The sequence below is a fragment of the Marmota marmota genome, unplaced genomic scaffold (genome assembly GCF_001458135.2).
Source record: "Marmota marmota marmota unplaced genomic scaffold, marMar, whole genome shotgun sequence".
NCBI classification, from domain to species: domain Eukaryota; kingdom Metazoa; phylum Chordata; class Mammalia; order Rodentia; family Sciuridae; genus Marmota; species Marmota marmota.
Window position 1 is genome coordinate 4,959,336 of NW_026000169.1, and position 18,694 is coordinate 4,978,029.

At 32.4% G+C, this 18,694-nt stretch overlaps 1 non-coding gene across 1 annotated transcript; it reads right to left on the reverse strand.

Annotated features, from left to right (window-relative positions):
* Window positions 1–7,083: 7,083 nt before the first annotated feature.
* On the reverse strand, window positions 7,084–7,195 carry LOC125611813. Its single transcript, XR_007342052.1, has one exon. It is a non-coding gene; the product is annotated as a U6 spliceosomal RNA (small nuclear RNA).
* Between the last annotated feature and the right edge of the window lie 11,499 nt (window positions 7,196–18,694).

Sequence of the window (18,694 nt, forward strand, 5' to 3'; positions counted from 1 at the left end):
TTTTCCCTTAGCCATTATTTTATCAGGTATCTGTCACAAAGTTGGATAAAACTTTTTAAAGATAACTTAAGGTATCTGAATTATGGAAAGCCAATAACATATTTCCACACCCCGGGAATGCTGATTTTCCTTATTCTCCTTCACTGAATAATGTTACCCATGAAGGATATTCAAGCAATTTACCACTGCAAGTCCCCACATCCCTCATAGTGTTTCATCTAGGAGAAAGGTACCAAATCACCCTTAAACCTCATTGGTCTTCCCTGCAACACCTGCTAAGCAGTTGACTTGGGTTCTCTTTCAATCTCTGCTGACCAATTTTCCACTGAATAAATAACATTTGCTGTTATATCCTAATAACTAGCAAACCCTTCCGCACTGTTGAAATAATTGTTATTTTTTTGTTAATGCTTTGCATGAAATTTCATCCTGTAAGCCATTCTTACATATGTTAAGAAGAAAGATTTTCCTTCTGTCTGTGAAACTAAGATAGTTATCAGAATACTTGGAAAATGTCATAATTTGAGAAACGAAATGCAGTTAAAATATTATGAGTGTCACAAGTAATTTAGAATCGACTTTTCTGTGAATAAATGACTAAAGGAAGAATATATTAACCAAATTTTAAAAAGGTGTTTTTAAAAAAGAAAGTCTTTCAGAAATTTGCTAGACATTGAACTACTGATCAATCTCTTAAATTAAATAATCAGCACATATTAGAACCAACTTGGTAAATTTCTGTATAATAAATCAACACTGACAACAATTATGAGACCGTGGTTCATGATCAAATTTATTCCAGGGCAACCACAAATCTTCCTGCTAGCCCTGCCTGCCCTCCTCCAGGGGGCGCCATTCACTTGCTAGTTTCTCTGCCTGATAACCCCTCCCTACCTCAGACTCTTAGAGGATATTGCACACCTTTATGAGGTCACACTGACAGAATTCTATTATTATTCAAGAATATCCAGTAAATTTGGCTTTATGTTTGGTATTTTTTCTATTTTTTGAAGGAGTAGAAATTTTAATCCATATATATATTTTTTTGCATTAAGGAGTAAGACCTATTTTATTAAATATATGTTTTATAATCTATATGGTGAAAATTTTAGAATTCCCTTTGAAATCCTGAATCTTTTGGTTATTTGTCATGGAGGCTGTAGTAATGAAGGGTGCAGTGGGGTTTTTTTTTTTTAATTAAATTGGCAGTCCTGACTTTTAATAATACTCATCTGGATTGAGTTTAATTTTTTTTTTTAAGCACAAAATCTGAACTTCGGTAATACTTCTCTTTTGGCGACTTTTCATTCTCATTGAAAAATGTGACAAAAAATTGGAGTGGCACTGTGTTAACATTAAAAAAAAAAAATCTATGCTACCCAGAATCCTCATCAGAAAGCTGAGAAGATGCCAGTACAGTTAGAGGGCAAAAGAATGAAATCTTAGAAAAAAATATGGTTGCTGAAAATCTCTAGAGGTTATCTGTCTGCTTCATCCTGCTGGCTTCAGGCTAATTTTACCTAAACTATTGTAGGCAGATGGGTATCTGGACTGTTTTTAAAGATCTTGAAGGAAGCAATTCCATAATCTCTTAATATCCTTCTTTATATCTAATCTATGTGTCCATTTAATTTAGTTTATCTTTGCAGACATGGATAATGTTACCCTTTACAATATAATTCATCAATAACCTTGATAATTGAGATATTGTTTATATATATAGAAAGAAAAGATGACAATTTCCTTAGACAGAAAATAATTTTGTTATAATTTTAAAGAAAGATTCTAACATTAATTGCCATGGTAAGAGAAATATACTTATGGATTTTAAGATCAACTGGAGCCAAAGAGCAAATGCACTTTTTAATGAGAAGGTAATGCTCCTTTTGGAAAGATATCTAAGCATTTTTTTTTCTATATTGGGAAAATTTTACATGCAGACATGGACAGAATCATTGACAATCATAATTATAGCTCTGAGATATGTGTAGAATTCTAGTTTTCAATAACTTCATATTTAGCATTCAGTACTGATTGCATTGCAATTCAATAACATGCTTATCACTATATATTATTACACTTTTAATGATTATTATTAATAGATAAAGGTGAACTGAAAAATACTAATACATTTTCAAAAAGTTTGAAGTCAAAGAAACTAACTTTGGTCTTTCTCAAATTTTCCTATAATTTTAACAAAGATACACTTTATAATTTCAAAGATATTACTATAAAGTCATGACACATTAAATTATGTTAAGTAAAATGAAAATTCATAAAATTAGTAGAATATTTGTGTGTTCTTCTTTTTTTATGAGGCCATTGTTTGAAATTTTTCATGACTCATTTCTTCAGGGTTGGGCAAGCTACACAATGCAAATGAGTAAAATTGGATGGGTGGGGAAAATCATCCACCAGAAATGTAAACTATTTTAACAATATTATACAAAATTACATTAAATGCTCTATTTTAAGTTTAAAGTGGAAGCAAATAGACTAATATTAGATGAGTTTAATGACTAGGATTTCCTTTTGTTATTCATTACACCTCTGGTTTGACTACAAAAAAGTTTTGCCTTTTCTCCTGTTGGAGTATCAACATGGGCTCCATGTATTCTGTTATAATGAATCTTTTAATTTTAGGCAACAACTGGTTTTCTTCAGTTTACAATCGAAAATAGATGTTCTCGAGTATGGGTACTTCCAAACATATGTAAAATATTTGCATATGAGTTGGGGCAATTTGTCAAATTCTGGTTTTCAGAATCTTCTCAACTTAGGTTGTTTGAACTGTATCGCATGGTAATTTAGTCATTCTTCATGATCTATCTCTTTTTTTATTTTCATTTTTAAAGAATTTGGTCTTTAAATATAGAACTTGGGAAATATATTTCAAGGCATCTTTTTTGTGTGTGTATTTGTGGGGCCATCAGTATAAGATAATGAGCCAAATGTTCTGTTCCATTTTAATTTCCCTAAGATAAAATGTCTCTGAGAATAAGTTCTTCAAATGCTAGATTTGTAATACTAATGAAAAATTATTGTGTAAACATTTAAACAATTTTGAAGGTTACAAGATCAAGCAAGAAGAGCCAAGTTTTGGGTTGTGTTTTCATTGGTGATGATGTTCATTTCAAGAACAAGCAATTATTTTTAGGGGAGGGTGTGTCTTTGACAACATGCCATATCAGAACTACTAATGTCTGTGTAGTGTGCTAGACTAATAACTAAGACTGCAAATCATCAAGAACAGCATTAAAATTAGTTCAAGCTATGTATGCATCTCCATAGGAAGTTCTTCGCTACTCTGTGAATTGTTTAATCCTTAACAAGTTCAGCTTAGAGATACATGGTGAATGATCAGGCAACACATGTGAAGTTCCTATCCTTGTAAATCTTGTCTTATAAGTGTTTATCTTGGAGTTAAGTCTCATACTACTATAGAAGTGACACTATTATATATGCTCACCAATTAAATTACTACATTCAACTTTCAGAATTTTTCCTCACAAAATAAATAATGTTACCAAGTTGTTCCTGGCATGGCACCTTGCCTCAAAGTAGTTGGGTCACATCAAAATTCTCATTTATAGTATTAATAATGTCATTGAATAGGTTATAATTATTTCTGGGCTCTGATAAGCTTCTGTAGAAGGCTCAAACACACCTTAACCTTTAAAAGAATTTGTATGTTCTCAAGTCTATTCTCTACGCCCTATACTGTATTTCTAGCTATACTTATATTTTCAAATACTTGTTTCTGTTTGAGATTCTAAATTTCTGCTATCCTCCATAGATACTTCTTCATGAACTTATCAGTAATAAAATGCTTTGATAGCTGTGCAAATTTTTTTTAAGTTAGTATACATTTGTATTTTACTATAGCATCACTATTTTTTATTTGCGTTTCAAAATAAAATCCTGTCTAAATATCAGCTTTTTCAGATAATTAAGCTTTTAACATACGTCTTACTGTGTTTTGGTTAGAGTTATTTTTCTTCATATTTGTGAATTAAATGGTTCTTTTCACAGAGACATGATATGCTGGCATATCAAATACATGGATAATCAACATTTCCACAAGTAATATATATTTCTATCTTTCATAAAACAGAGGTCCTCTCACCTTATCTTATATTCTCATAGAGACATGGATATAAGAAAAATCCCCTCATTTCTGTCAGATGAAAAATAAAAAGCAAAAGTGCTATGATAAAAATGGCTGACTCTTGGCTTCAGTGACAGGGAGAAAATAGTGGACCATGAGTACAAAGAGACAAGAGACCATGTGCCGTTTAAGAGGGTAAGCTACAATCAGTTTAAGCTCATGGATGCTAAATGAGAATGGGGGTAGTTTTCCAAGTGAACGTGACACATGGAATTGCATATGAAATATTTTGCCAACATTTGGGTGAGCTAAACACAAAATACTCAGGGATCAGTTGGTGAGTCTGCTTTAGGACATTGGTTTTTACCCATAAGACCATTACCTCATTACTACCCTATTTATGACTAGGTTTTCTCCAAATAGCATCTCATAATTAAAAAAAAAATTAACACTACCCTTAGAGAATGAATATTTTATTTTTGTTGATGACATACAAAAGAGGATCTATTCTAGGCTTTCAAGCAAATTTTTAAAAGTTTTTGAATTAGCAATGAATACAAGCAGGCATTCAGCAGTCACTTGAGTATGTCAACCTTTTGTGTCTTAATGATCTCTTCCGAAATATGCAGAAAGAATGTTTTCTTTTGCTGTGGACATTAAATGAGAAGAACATGTGATCTTAGTATTATTTCTTTGCCCATTTAAAATATAATTTGTTTATCAAAGCTGTTTTATGTTTACAGCAAAAACGATCAGAAAGTGGAGAGAGTTCTCATAGACTCCTACCCAACACAAGTTTTAGCCTACCCTACCTTCAATATCGCACACCAGAGAAGTACAATTGTTATGGTCCATGAACCTGCATTGACAGGTCTTTATCACCTTAGAGTTCACTCTTGGTGATATATCCAACCATTATAGGATCATAAAGTATTTCCACTGCCCTAAGTTTTTTTTTTTTTTTTTTGTATTTACCTATCCATGTCCTTTCTCCTTCATTTTCTAGAATATAATATATTTGGAATCATCCAGTATGTAGCCTTTTAAGACTGGCTTCTTTCACTTAGTAATGTAAACTTAAGTTTCTCTTATGTTTTTCATGTCTTAATGGCACATTTCTTTTTCGAGCTGAATATATTCCATTGTTGAGATATACTACATTTTTCCATTTATACACTAGAGAATATGTTAAGCTACTATGAATGTCCATGTGCAGGTTTTGTATACACAAGTCTGACTGAAAACCAAGAACAATTACAGGATATTTAACCCATTTTAAACTGTGTGTTAATTTTTTATTGTTGAATTTTAAGAGATCTTTACATATTTTGTATGACAATCCTGTTTCAGCTATGTCTTTACAAACATTTTATTCTAGATTATGGTTTATATTCTCCTTCTTTTGACAGTGTCTTTCCAGAGAAAAATTAGTTTTAATTGATGTTTTGCTAATCTACTCTTCTTTCATGAATTGTGCCTTTAATGTTTTATCTAAAAAGTCAATGTTACACCAAGGTCATCTAGATTTTCTTCTCTGTTTTCCTCTTTGTATTCTAGCAAACAAAGGTGATTTACATTGAGGTTTCTGACCCATTTGGAATTAGTTTTTGTAAAGTATGTAAAGTCTGGATTCCCATTGATCCACCTTAATGTGGCAAATACTAATTTAAATAAGTATACACCATTTAAAAATATATGTACTCAGTGGTGGACACATGGTTATTTGTAATAGCATTTATGCTTTTTCATGAATCAATATTTTAAATATATTAATATAAATATGTATATGTACATAGATAAATTTTCAGCTATGCAACTTGATAGTAGTAGTATGGCACAGAATAAAGTATATCCTAGTTTTGCATTCCAGCTTTACAATTTACCAACTGTGTAAGTGGGGGCATGATACTTAGTCTTTTTATCTCTAAACTGCCTCAGCTATACAATGATATAATAGTTGAACTCATTGGATTGTCTTAAATAAACACATGATTAGCAACATGTAACTATTAAATATTATATTATTTTAGTCACCTCTTAAAATAAATGAATTATTTATAAATACACAGATATTTATATATATATGAAATTATGAAATTCATATACATTGACAGTAAACATGAACAGTAGGAGGAGAAATAAAGAAATTTCCTCATGGTCCTGACATCTAGAAATAGCCGCCATTAAGAATTCAGTGTCTTTATTTCTGTTTTTTTTTTTTTTTTCTTGATTAAGGACTTTTCTTTTACTTAGTTATGTTCCTATTATGTTTATACTATACATACAATCTGATATACTGGTATGTTCTTTTCCCCTTGATATTATGAGGAGAATTTTTCCATTTTTTAAAACAATAAAGACTGTTTCAAGTAGACAGAAAACATTTCACACATTTTTTTTTAAACATCATTGGCTATTTAGGTCTTATTTTCTGTTTTTTTCAAATAACCTTGAGGAACATTCTGTAACAAAACTTATTTCCTTAGGTACTTGATTAAGCAAATATTATTTTTAAAGACATATATTGCATATGCATGGATATTAATGAAAAAACTTAAAAGTCTGAGTGAGTAGATACAGTATAAGTTGCAAGTAAGGAAGCTTTATATAAGGATGAAATAATTGTACCTTAACACAGTACAGAGTGCTTGAAAAGATGAAGTTAGCTAAATCTCCAACAAATATAATTTATATTCCAATATGCATAATCTTTATTTGCATGAACTATACATGAAGATTAATGTCATTAATTTGCAATAACATCTGTGTCATATAGCTAAATATAGAACAAGGCCTATATTTGGGAGGGAGGATGCATTCTATTTATATGTCCAATTTGAGGTGCAATCATTGTGGCAAGAAGTAATATTAATTGCATTAGAATGAGAAACATGACTGAAAAACTTAAACAATAAGTTGCAATGAATTTGGAATTAGCCTTGGAATCCCATTCTAGGCTTCTCAATTTTTTCTTTTAAAGTATGGAACACTTCACGAATTTGTGTGTCATATTTTGTGCAGGAGCCATGCTAATCTTTTCTGTATTGTTTGGTACTGTTTGGGTATCTGTGCTGGGAAGAAAAGCATCTTCTCAAACTTATTACCACCAAAAATTATTCCATTCATTGTCTCTGACTTCCCCTGTTGTATTCTCAATCCAATTCCTGTCTTATGGCTTTTCCTATAAAATAAGTGGCACTATTATATAGTAAATATTTTTCTCACTTACACTCAAAGATATGAAGCTTTCAATCACTGCTTCTTGTGTGTAAGATAACCAATATGATCTCATGAGCTGACAGAATTCCAGCCAAAGGCAAAGAAACTATCCATAACTCGTGCAGAATTATGCCCAAAGAATGTCATCTTCATTGGGATTCTTGAACTACCGAAATTATCCCAAAGAACCACCTACTCTTTTAACATGAGATCCATCTGGTTTCTAGAAAGGACAAATGCCTTGAACAACGCCATGTGTTTGGGCTTTTATTCTGCTATATTAGTACTGTTCTATGTTGGTATTTTAATAATTCATATAGATTGTAATTTAATTATTTATAATAATTTACCAATTCTAGTGAATAAAATTATAATGAAAAGAAAAATAAGAGAATTGACAGTTCAATTATAGGTAACGCTGATTTCATAAATTTGAAGAACATTATCATTACTGACGTTAGTTTTGTCCTGTTCTGCTTTACAAATGCACATGTTTTCATTTGTATATGTATGTCAATTTTCTTTACATACGAAGGCTCTTTTTTTTTTTTCTTTCTGGAAGGGCTAGGTAAATGAGATAAACAGAAAGTAAGAAAACTGGTCACCATAGACATCAATATTTGAAAATGCTAATCCATCATTGGTTCCTAATTACCAGTGTCCCACAACAGTGAAGGCCTATCTTAGGGAGCCTTACAATTATCCAGACCACATCAATGATATCAATGCAATGAATAAAGAGTAAGTTCTGAGCCTTTTAAGTGCTTAGCATTTTGTGTTTGAACAATAAAATTAAGGAGGAGTTCTTAATGTCAGCGATTTTATTGAAGAGGGTAGGGACACATTGGCATTTCTAAAGCTTTAAAAATTAGAAGTTTGCTTCATCTCCTTCCAAAGAATAAAATGTGTAACACAATTTCTGCAAAGCAGGCTTTATATGAAGCACTAACATTTAACCTAAATACATTTATCTCTTAGTACATCAAGTTCTTAATTGCCAAGCATATATTACCAAACTGAAATTGAAGATAAATGAATATTTTATGTGTAGTCTCCAAAGGGATAAGAATTAAAAATTAAATTAAAAGGCACTTGCCAATGCTTTAATTTGCCTGTTAAAAAAGCAAACACAAATATTAGATGCTGACTATATTTTAAATTCCTAAATATAACTCAATTTCAGTAGTAGTAATTTGTAACTAAACAGGATTTTCTTGAATCTTACCAGAATATAATGCTGGTAAGTACAAAATGGTAACTGCTTTTAACTTCTTCAGTTCTGCTTTTCAATAAAAGTGAGACCAAACTGAGAAGCTAATTAATTTATTAATTAGCAGTTTATTAATGCTGTTCAGTTGCAAAATTAACTAGCATTTTTGGATACTTATTATATCCTATGCTTTCCTCTAAGTACTTAACATGTATCAGTACATTCCTGTTTATAGGACAGAAGACTTGAGGCACTGACAAGGGAGTCACATGCTCAGGGTCAGTTAATAAGTAGCAGTCTGAAGTTAGACCTCCTTTGCCACAATATCTATACTGTATTGTAATGTAATGAAGCCTCACAGTACAGAATATTTGCAGACTGACAAATTTTAACTCATTTCTCACTAACCTGGAATGTATCATACATACCCTTTGATATTTTGAAGTTCCAAAGATAGAATGAAGATTAGGTTTAATTACCTAGAGGGTCTTTAAAAAATCACTTTCATAGAAGAGAAATATCAGCACGAATGCCAGGAAATCACAGGTTACACTACTTTGTTTAATTCTTTTTTATAGGAAATTAAATCACGTTGTGCTAAATCCATAAAACATAGGCTGTTATCCATGGGTTGCTTTGAATTTTCTTTAAATTCCTTCTGCAGCACTGTATTTATCTCAAGGAAGTAAATCCCTTTAAACCTTTACTTTGTGGCTATCTGCCATGTGGTCTTATTACCTAGAGGGTAAACCCAATGTTTAACTGTGTCCCTCTATTTGCCTTAAATAAAAGAAAACCTTAATATGACAATTATAGTCAGTTCTCAATTATCTGTTGTCATGGGACAGAGACCACAATAGTGAGGATAATTTTAAATCCATGAATAATTAGAAAGCCTAATTTTTCCATTATTTTCATTCCTCCCCTAAACAAATCTTTCTTGTCTGAACCAAAAGTGGGTAGAAAAATAGACTTAATCAACTATTACCTTTGTGTTTTTTAATGTTTCTGATACAAAGTGGTGAAAAGGCTAATTGCAATAGCAATTTATCCAAAGGCGTTCCACAAACTGAATGGGAAAAGTAAGCTATTGGGAAGGTGAACAAAGTATAAAAACTTGTATTATTCATTCATTGGTTAGGAGATTCTTAGGTGAATTTGGAGGGGGGGGGGGCATAATGAAAGTTAGGCCTTACATGAATTTTCCTGAGAAAGAGGCCATATCCCCAAAATTTGAAAAGTTTTAAATTTATTTATTTATTTTTTCAGCTGTGATCAGCTCTGCAGTCATGGGGCTGACACCATTCGGTGCTCTAGGGTTATTAGCACCCCCATTGACATCTGGCAGGATGCCTTCTGTCTAGAACCTTATAGCCAATCAGAGTTGATGATATTGTATTAATGGTTCCATAATAAAATGAAAAAGATGGCCTTCATTTTGATGAAAGCTGTAAAGTAGCTATTGTGCTTGTTTGGTATTGCAAGGCCCAAATGTATTATTTATGCAATTTTTCTTTTGAAAGAAAAACTGAAAGAGCAGATTTCATTTTACAGCATTCAGTCAAAGCTATTGTCTCATGAATGTGAACATTTCTGCATTTTATTTCCTCAGAATGTAGAAGGCACTTTTCACAGATCATCTAAGTAGGGATTTAAAAGTTTAAAAACTGCTTTTAAAATGGTAAGCCCTAATGACTGGATCTATTGTTCAGCCTGGTCAATAGGCTAAATCAACACTTGCCACATGAGAACTTACACTTAGTTGAAGGTATAATTTTCAAGGTCTTAGCTAGTCATTAAGACTTTATTTGTTTTAGGAAAAGACCAAAAAAGTCAGTAATTTTATCATAAAGCTATTTATCTAGAAGAAATGTACATAACAATAAAATGTCTTAAAAATACAAAATTTTGTGTGTAAGTATTTCATTCTGTAATTGTTATTTAGTAGTTTTGTTCTACAAAAACATGATCATACCCAAGGAAGGTACAAGAAAATAATCCAGTTCTACAAAATGAACAAAAGCAAAATCAAACTTGATAATAAAATAATACATTATTTTTTTTCAGTTATTTTTATATCTGGTATCCTATTTAATGTCTTATAAAAATGACAAAATTAGGTATTAGTACAGCTGCTTATCAGATAAAGCTCCTAAGAGATGAAGTAAATTGCCCAAAGAGACAGAACAATTTAAGAGATGGATCTGCAAACTGTTTCTGTTTTCTGATTCCAACAAAGTTGTTCTCACTGCCCTGTGTTTGACTTTCATCAGCCCAGCCCTTTTTTCTATCTGTGATGAATCTGTATATAAATTTTCAAAAGGCATATTTTACTACAGATTCATCTAGTAATGCCGAAGGCTTTCTACTTTAGAATTAATAACCAATTAAAAGCAAATAAATATGTCTTTAAAAATAAGAATAAATGCTAAACCTCATAATCTCATGCCAAGAAAAACATTAAATTCTGCTTGGTTTCTTTTCTTTTCTCATCTTTCTCTCTCTCTCTCTCTCTCTCTCTCTCTCTCTTTCTTTCCTTTTTCTTAGAAAGATATTTACCTTGGGAAGTTTTATTTTTTTTCCTCCTCAGGTGGGTCTCTAGGGAATTATTTTCCAGTCTTCTCTCAGTTTTTTTTTACTTTCTTTGGTAATAGCAAAAGACTATTAGTATGAATTATATGCTTGTGAAATTAATGAATAAATAAAATTTCCTGGAATGTTGACTGTTAGCTCAAAATTCATTTTGAAAATATCTTAAGGCTTACTTGAATTTCCACTAAGGACTAGATTAAGGAATACCATTTTGTCATATTACAAAATAGTTTATCTAACAACGGGGCAGCAGTCTATATAAAGTTTAGATATGGATCTAAGTATAAAAATAAAAACTACAAAACCTGTGTAAGATGACATATGAATCTTTGGTTTCATAAAGACTTTATTGATAAGTTAGACTTCCATTAAAATTTAAAATTCCTGATGAAAGAACCAGTTAAGAAAATGAAAAGATAAATCATAGACCAAGAGAATAAATTTTCAAAAGGCATATTTTACTACAGATTCATCCATAATACACAAAGAACTCCTAAAACTCAAGAATAAGAAAACAATGTAAAGGATTTAAAAATAGGCCAAAAAAACTTTTTTAAAAAAAGCTCACAAAGAAGATATACAAATGGAAAATAAATATATTAAAAGGTGTTCCATATTACATGCCATCTTGGATATGCAAATTAAAGACAATTAAGTCAACTGTACATCATTACAATGACCAAGATCCAGAACTAATGTGAAGCAACAGAAAGTCACAATCTTTGTTGGTGGTAATGCAAAATGATAGTTGATATGGAGAATGGTTTGATAATTTTTAAAAATTACAAATACTCTTAATATAGATCCACCAGTTTTGTTCCCTGGTATTTGTAAAAAGGTGTTAAAAACTTGTGTGCACATAAACACCTGCACATAGATATTTAGAGCAGTTTGATTCATAATTGCCAAAGCCTGGAAGCAAACAAGATGTCTTTTAGTAAGTGAATAAATAAACTCTGCTATATTCAGACAATGGAATATTACTCAGACCTAAAGAGAAATGAGCTATCCAGCCATGAAAAGATATAGAGGAAACTTAAATGCACATTATTAAATCAAAGAAGTCAATCTCAAAAGACTACACACTGTATGATTACAATTTAATGACAATCTGGAAATATAAAAACACGGAGATATTAAAAAGATCAATGGTTGTCAGAGGTTGGGGGTTGTAAAGGATGAAGAGAGAACAAAGATTTTTAGGTAGGTAAATACTCTGTATGATACTATAATGGTGGAAATATGTCATTTGTTTGTCCAAACACATGGAAAATTCAAGAATGAGCCTTAGTGAAAACTTCGAACTTTGGGTAATAATGACCATCAATGTAGATTGGTGGATTGTAACAAATGTACCACTCTGGTGTGAGATGTTGACAATCAGAGGAATTCATGCATGTGTGCAGGAAATTATGCATGGGAAATCTCTACCTTCCTTTCAATTTTGCTGTGATCTTAAAAGTGCTTTAAAAACTAAAGTCTCTTAAAAAAATGCAACTATGACTCCATCTTCATACATTTTTGTGGTGTCCCAATCCCTCATTTTCTTTCTTGATCATTGATCTTGCTTCCAATTTCATTGAGAAAATAGAAGGAAAGAAGATAATATCACTACACGTGCTCTGATAAATTTACCCACTGCTATGGCATGAATGCTCATGTGTTCCCCAAATTCTTTTGTTGGAACCTGATCTCCAAAATGATAGTGTTAAAAAGTGGGAACTTTGGGAGGTAAATAACTCATGAGGGCTATGCCTATATGAATAGGATTGGTTTCCTTATAAAAGGAAGTACAGGGAGCCTGTTTGCTTCCCAGAACACATAGAGGGCACCATCCTTGAGGAATGGACTCTTACCACACACCAAATCAGTTGGGACTTTGATCTTGGACTTCCCAGTCTTCGGAAATATAAGCAATACATTTCTGTTTTTAAATTACCCATCTAAAGTTTGTTATAGTGGCCCAAATCGACTAAGACACCCACCTATCTGCTTTTGTGTCTATATGTTCTGTTTTCTCACCTCATATGAATTAACTTGTCAGCTCTCCTAGTTAAAGTCAATCTCTTTCTCTGTGATAAACCCTGTACTGCCTTGCCTCCTCAAAACCTTCATCTTGTGTTATCCCTTCTCTTGCCCATATCATCAGCTTTTTCTACATTCAATTTCTCCCATTAAAAACATAAACAAAACTACTATTTCTTGATCTCATTTCCCTGCAGCTATGGCCCCTCTCCTTTCTTCCATTAATGTTAAAATTAATTAGAAGGGTTGTTTTAACCAGTTTTCAATTCCTCTAATACAAATATATATATGTGGTACCTGGGATTTAACTCAGGGGCACTTGATTTCTAAGCCCCAATCACAACCCTATTTTTTATTTTATTTAGAGATAGGGTATCACCGAGTTGTTTGTGCCTCACTTTTGCTGAGGCTGGCTTTAAATTTGAAATCCTCCTGTCTCAGCTTCCTGAGTGGCTGGGATTATAAATATCTTTTTTATTAATGTAATATAAAACATTAAGATACATTTTGACATAATCATAAAAGCATGGAATATAATTTGCCCTAATTCAGTCCCCAGCATTTCACCCCTCTTTCCCTCCTTCTCTTGCTCCCCTCTCTCTATTCTACTGATCTTTCTTCAATTTATTTGTAGGTATTTTTTTAAATTAGTGTCTTGTTGGTATACTTCTCAATGGGATTCATTGGGATATATTTAGGTATGTACTTAACAAAATTTCAGTCAGATTCATTCCACTGTTCTTCACTTTTCCCATCCTTGCTTTCTTCTCAATCCCCTTCATTTATCTACTGATCTTTCCTCTATTCTGACAAGATTCCCATTCCCTTTTTTCCCTTTCTCTCCCCTGCTTATTTTGGATTATCAGAGAAAGCATTCAACCTTGACTTTTTGAAACTCACTTATTTTACTTAACATGACGTTCTTTGGTTCCATCCATTTATTGGCAAATACCAAAATTTCATTCTTTTTTAAGGCTGAGTAATATTCCATTGTTGATATGCATCACATTTTCTTTATCCATTTATCTGTTGAGGGCTTCTAGGTTGGTTCTATAGCTTAGCTATTGTCAATTGAGCTACTCTAAACATTGATATGACTACATCACTATAGTATACTGATTTTACATCTTTTGTATACATACCAAGAAATGGAATAACTGAGTCATATGGTGGTTCATTCTTAGCTTTTTGAGAAATCTACCTACTGATTTCTAGAATGTTTGGTCTCATTTGCAGTCCCACTAACAATGTATGAGTGTAACTTTTTCCTCACATCCCCACCAACATTTATTATTCTTGATAATTGCCATTCTGATTGGAGTGACATGAAATCCCAGTGTAGTTTTGATTTGCATTTCCCTAATTTCTGGAGACATTGAACTTTTTTTTTTCCATATTGGTTGACCATTTTTATTTCATCATTTGAGAAGTGTCCGTTTAGTTCTTTTGCCCATATGTTGATGAGTTATTTGTTTCTTTGGTGTTAAATTTTTGAGTTCATGTAATTCTGTTAATGTCCTATCTGAGGAGCAGGTATCAAAGATTTTCCCCCATTCTGTAAGCTCTCTCTTCATGCTCATTTCCTTTGCTATGAAGGAGCTTTTTAATTTGATGACATTCCACTTATTAATTTTTTATTTTATTTTTTGCACTTTAGGGGGAGTCTTGTTAAGGAAGTTGGTTCCTGTGCCAACATGCTAGAGTATTGGGCTTACCTTTTCTTCTGTAGTTGCAGTTTCTGGTCTAAATCCTAGATCTTTGATCCACTTTGAGTTGACTTTTGTGCAGGGTGAGAGATAGGAGTCATATTCTTCTGCATATGAATTTCCAGTTTTCCCTGTGCCACTTGTTAAAAAGGCTATCTTTTCTCCAACATGTTTTTGGCACCTTTGTTTAGTATCAATATTTATGTGAAATTGTCTTGTATCTTCTATTCTATTTTCTTCCATTGGTCTTCATGTCTGTTTTGGTGCCATACCATACTGTTTAAGTTACTATAGGACTGTAGTTTAATTTGAGGTCCAATATTGTGACGCCTTCAGCTTTACTCTTCTAAGAGTTGCTTTTTCTATTCTGGATCTCTTAATTTTCCACATAAATTTCAGCATAGATCCACAAATATCTTCAATCCCTTCCTTTATTTTTTAAAATTTTTGGTTCCTATTCCATAAAGAATGTCCTTTTTAATGCCAATAATGATGTCATGTGGGTAAATCCAATGGTAAAATTTTAATCCCTATTTGATTGGTCAGCAATATTTGACACTTCGAATCTCACACATTTCCTCTGGAATTTTGTTTTTATTTTTTTCTTCCTACATCAGAATTGTTTTAGTCTCTTTCCCCGATTTTTCTCTCTTACTTTAACTCCACAATGTTGGAGAGTCTTTAAAGTCAGTCCTGATAGCTTTTCTTCTTTCTACTTGCATTAATTTCCCAGCTTTTGTTCAGTCTCATAGATTAAGTGAGATAGAGAGATAGGTAGATAGATAGAGAGATAGATGGATGGATGATAGATGGAATGACTTTCCAGTCTGGACCTTACACCTATTCTCTAGAGACAAATACACAACATATTTGAAATTTGTATTTAAAATTTGCATAGTCATTAAACTTAGCATGTACAAAACTACTTACCCCTATTCCTCTAATCTTTACTATTTCACAGAGGGGAAAATCCATTTTTCTACTTATTTAATACTAAAACTTTCTAATCATTCTTACATATCTGTAAGCACATCCTGAAACTTTGCTTTAAAAACATCCAGTCTGACTGCAATCACACCATTTTTATCACTACCCCCTCAATCAAAGCCAGTGTTAGTTCCCATCTGAAGTACTGCAATAGCTTCCTCTTCTTCCTCTTCTCTCAACTCCCACCTCACCCTTCTTAAGTCTATCCTTAAGGAAATTAGCCAGGATAACTGCATTGAATAAATGGGCAGTCTATGTAACAACTCTGTTGCTCTCAGCCCTCCAATTGTTTTCTAATTCACTTTGAATAAATATAATAGTGCTTGGCCTATACAGTGTCATTCTTATTTTCTTTCCAAATTCATGCCTTGCTTCTTTGTCCTTTCTCACTTTCACCAGCCAATCTGTTTTCCTTCCTGTTAGAATTTCATCATATAAATTTTAGGAGGACACAGGCATTCAGACCATAGCGAGAGCTGTGAGAGAACCCCATAATTAAATAGAATATAATTATCAATATCATTCAGTGGCAGACTTCAAAGAAGGTCCAGTTCTCACACCTGCACACCTAAGTATTCCTATGAGTATATCTCCACTTATTAAATACTTTTTAAATTTAAATCTGAATGTTAGAATTTGATGAACTTATAGAAATGGACTTTTATTTAAAACTTAATGTGATTTTTTGAAGAGTTATATTTCAATATCTGATCCCATCCTTATATTCACAGTAGATGCCTAGCTGGCACAGGCAAGCATACATAGGTTTATATTCTTAAGGTAAATCCCTAAAGTTTGACTATAAATGAATGCACAGCTATCTCTATCTGATTATAATTAGTCAACTATTTCTGGCTATTTTGGAGCTTTCCAAAAGCAAGGGTTTCTACCACTTCTTGTTCCCAGCTTCATGATTTAGAATGAAAAGTTCAATCCTGTCTAGAACTCAGTTTAATTTATAAGCATTCAGAACTACCTAGTGGTGTTTAAGAAACAATGTTTGATTCATGCAGAGTTTTGGGGATAAAAACGATGAAATTTCTTTGGTAAACTTTTCATAAGCCACCTACAGGCTCTCATATATTATGAACACACTGTGGTCACTTTTTCAATTAAGGGAAAAAATATAACCATTGGGATATATGACAAATATTTATTCATCCCCAACTGAATGGTGCAAGAGGAGAAAAGATAGAAAGGAGTATCAGAATGCATCATAGAATCCACACTACTCAGTCCATGTTGTTAAGCATTTAAGGTTTACACAGAGCAGCAGTGTGCTGCAGCAGCCACATTCCAAAGTGATTTTTCTGCAATCAGAGTTTCATTCATTACCCAATTTTCATGCAACTCCCCTGGCATTTGAAATATGTTTCAAGGTAGACTCCCCAAGGGCTTTTCCCCTCCCATAATAACTGATCTGCAGTGTCCAAAGATAGATCTAAATATCTTTGGTGCAAATTACTTGAGGCCTGCAGAGCATGATTCTCTGTCATCTTCATCACATTTCACACCTACAGAACTGATAACAGATTAATATCTAGGCTGAAAATATTTCATCAGCGTCTCTGGCTAAGGCACCTTGCATTATTTTATCTAGGGGCACCAATAAAAGGAGGAGGGGGCCCAGAAAGTAAAAATTTATTTTCACTCAGAGAAGAAAGAGGAAAAAGAGAGAGAGAGAGAGAGAGAGAGAGAGAGAGAGAGAGAGAGAGAGAGAAAGATTTTCCTTTAGTATTATGAGAAAGGCAACAAAGCTGGTCCTGGCAAAGTTCTCTGCTCCGATTATGTATACACTTTTATTCAATCATTGTATCGCTCCGTGTCTGACATTTGGTCAATAGTGCAATCTACCACCGATCAGAATAAAACAGCCACCCCAGAGCACCTTGGAATTTCATTAGTTTCCTTTCAATGTAGTCCTTATAAGTAGATGTTTATTTGGAAACACAAATTTAAAGTTCAATTCTGTGCCCTGTCAATATTAGTAAAAAGTCAAGGATCCTAGACATTACTGTAAACCTGATTTTGTTTCCTTCTTATTTATTTATTTATTTATTTTTTTAGAATATAAAAGTTGAGGGAGGGGAAGTAAGGCACAGAAGAAAAGTAATTAAAAAATAAAGTGAAATAAAAAAAAGTATTGAAGGCAAATTTTGCCGATAGGAAAGACTTATTTCTTCAATATTCTGGGCTCTGAGAATAAATATGGAAAAAGACCTGGAATAAAACATTTTACACATGCATTCAATCTCTTCTGAATTGTAAAGGAGGCTGAAGGAGAAAGTATGAGGGAAATCAGTGGTATCAATATATACGTTAACTACAAAGAAGCAGTTCAATGTGGTGTTAAAGAAATGAATTTAATCTTGCCCAGATTTAGGTGTAAACAGTTGCTCAACCATATATCAACTATTGGGCTTGTCATAACTTTTGACTGAGTTTCAATTTTCTCATCTGAATATGGGGGTATAGGGATACGGCTGACTTGATAAGGTTAGGAAAAGGTGAAATATCAGTGGATACAACTAAAGGAAGTCAGTGGAAAGCCCTTAACATTCACTTCCTCTCCCGGCCTCCCTCCTTTGTACAAGGATCAGAGTAAGAATTACTTGGTAAACTTACTACTTTAAAACTATTTTATCATGCTTTATATATTGTTGTTTAATTTATTAATTTGTTCATTTAAGATTTATTTTGTGCTAAATGAATTGATATGCTTTAGGGTTATATTGGAATAAATGCATGAGTGAATTAAATAATCAATAAAAATAATGTTCACATAAGACTAAGTTAAATGCTACAAGTATTTCTATTAATAGCTTTCAAAAGAGAGAAATTTGGTTA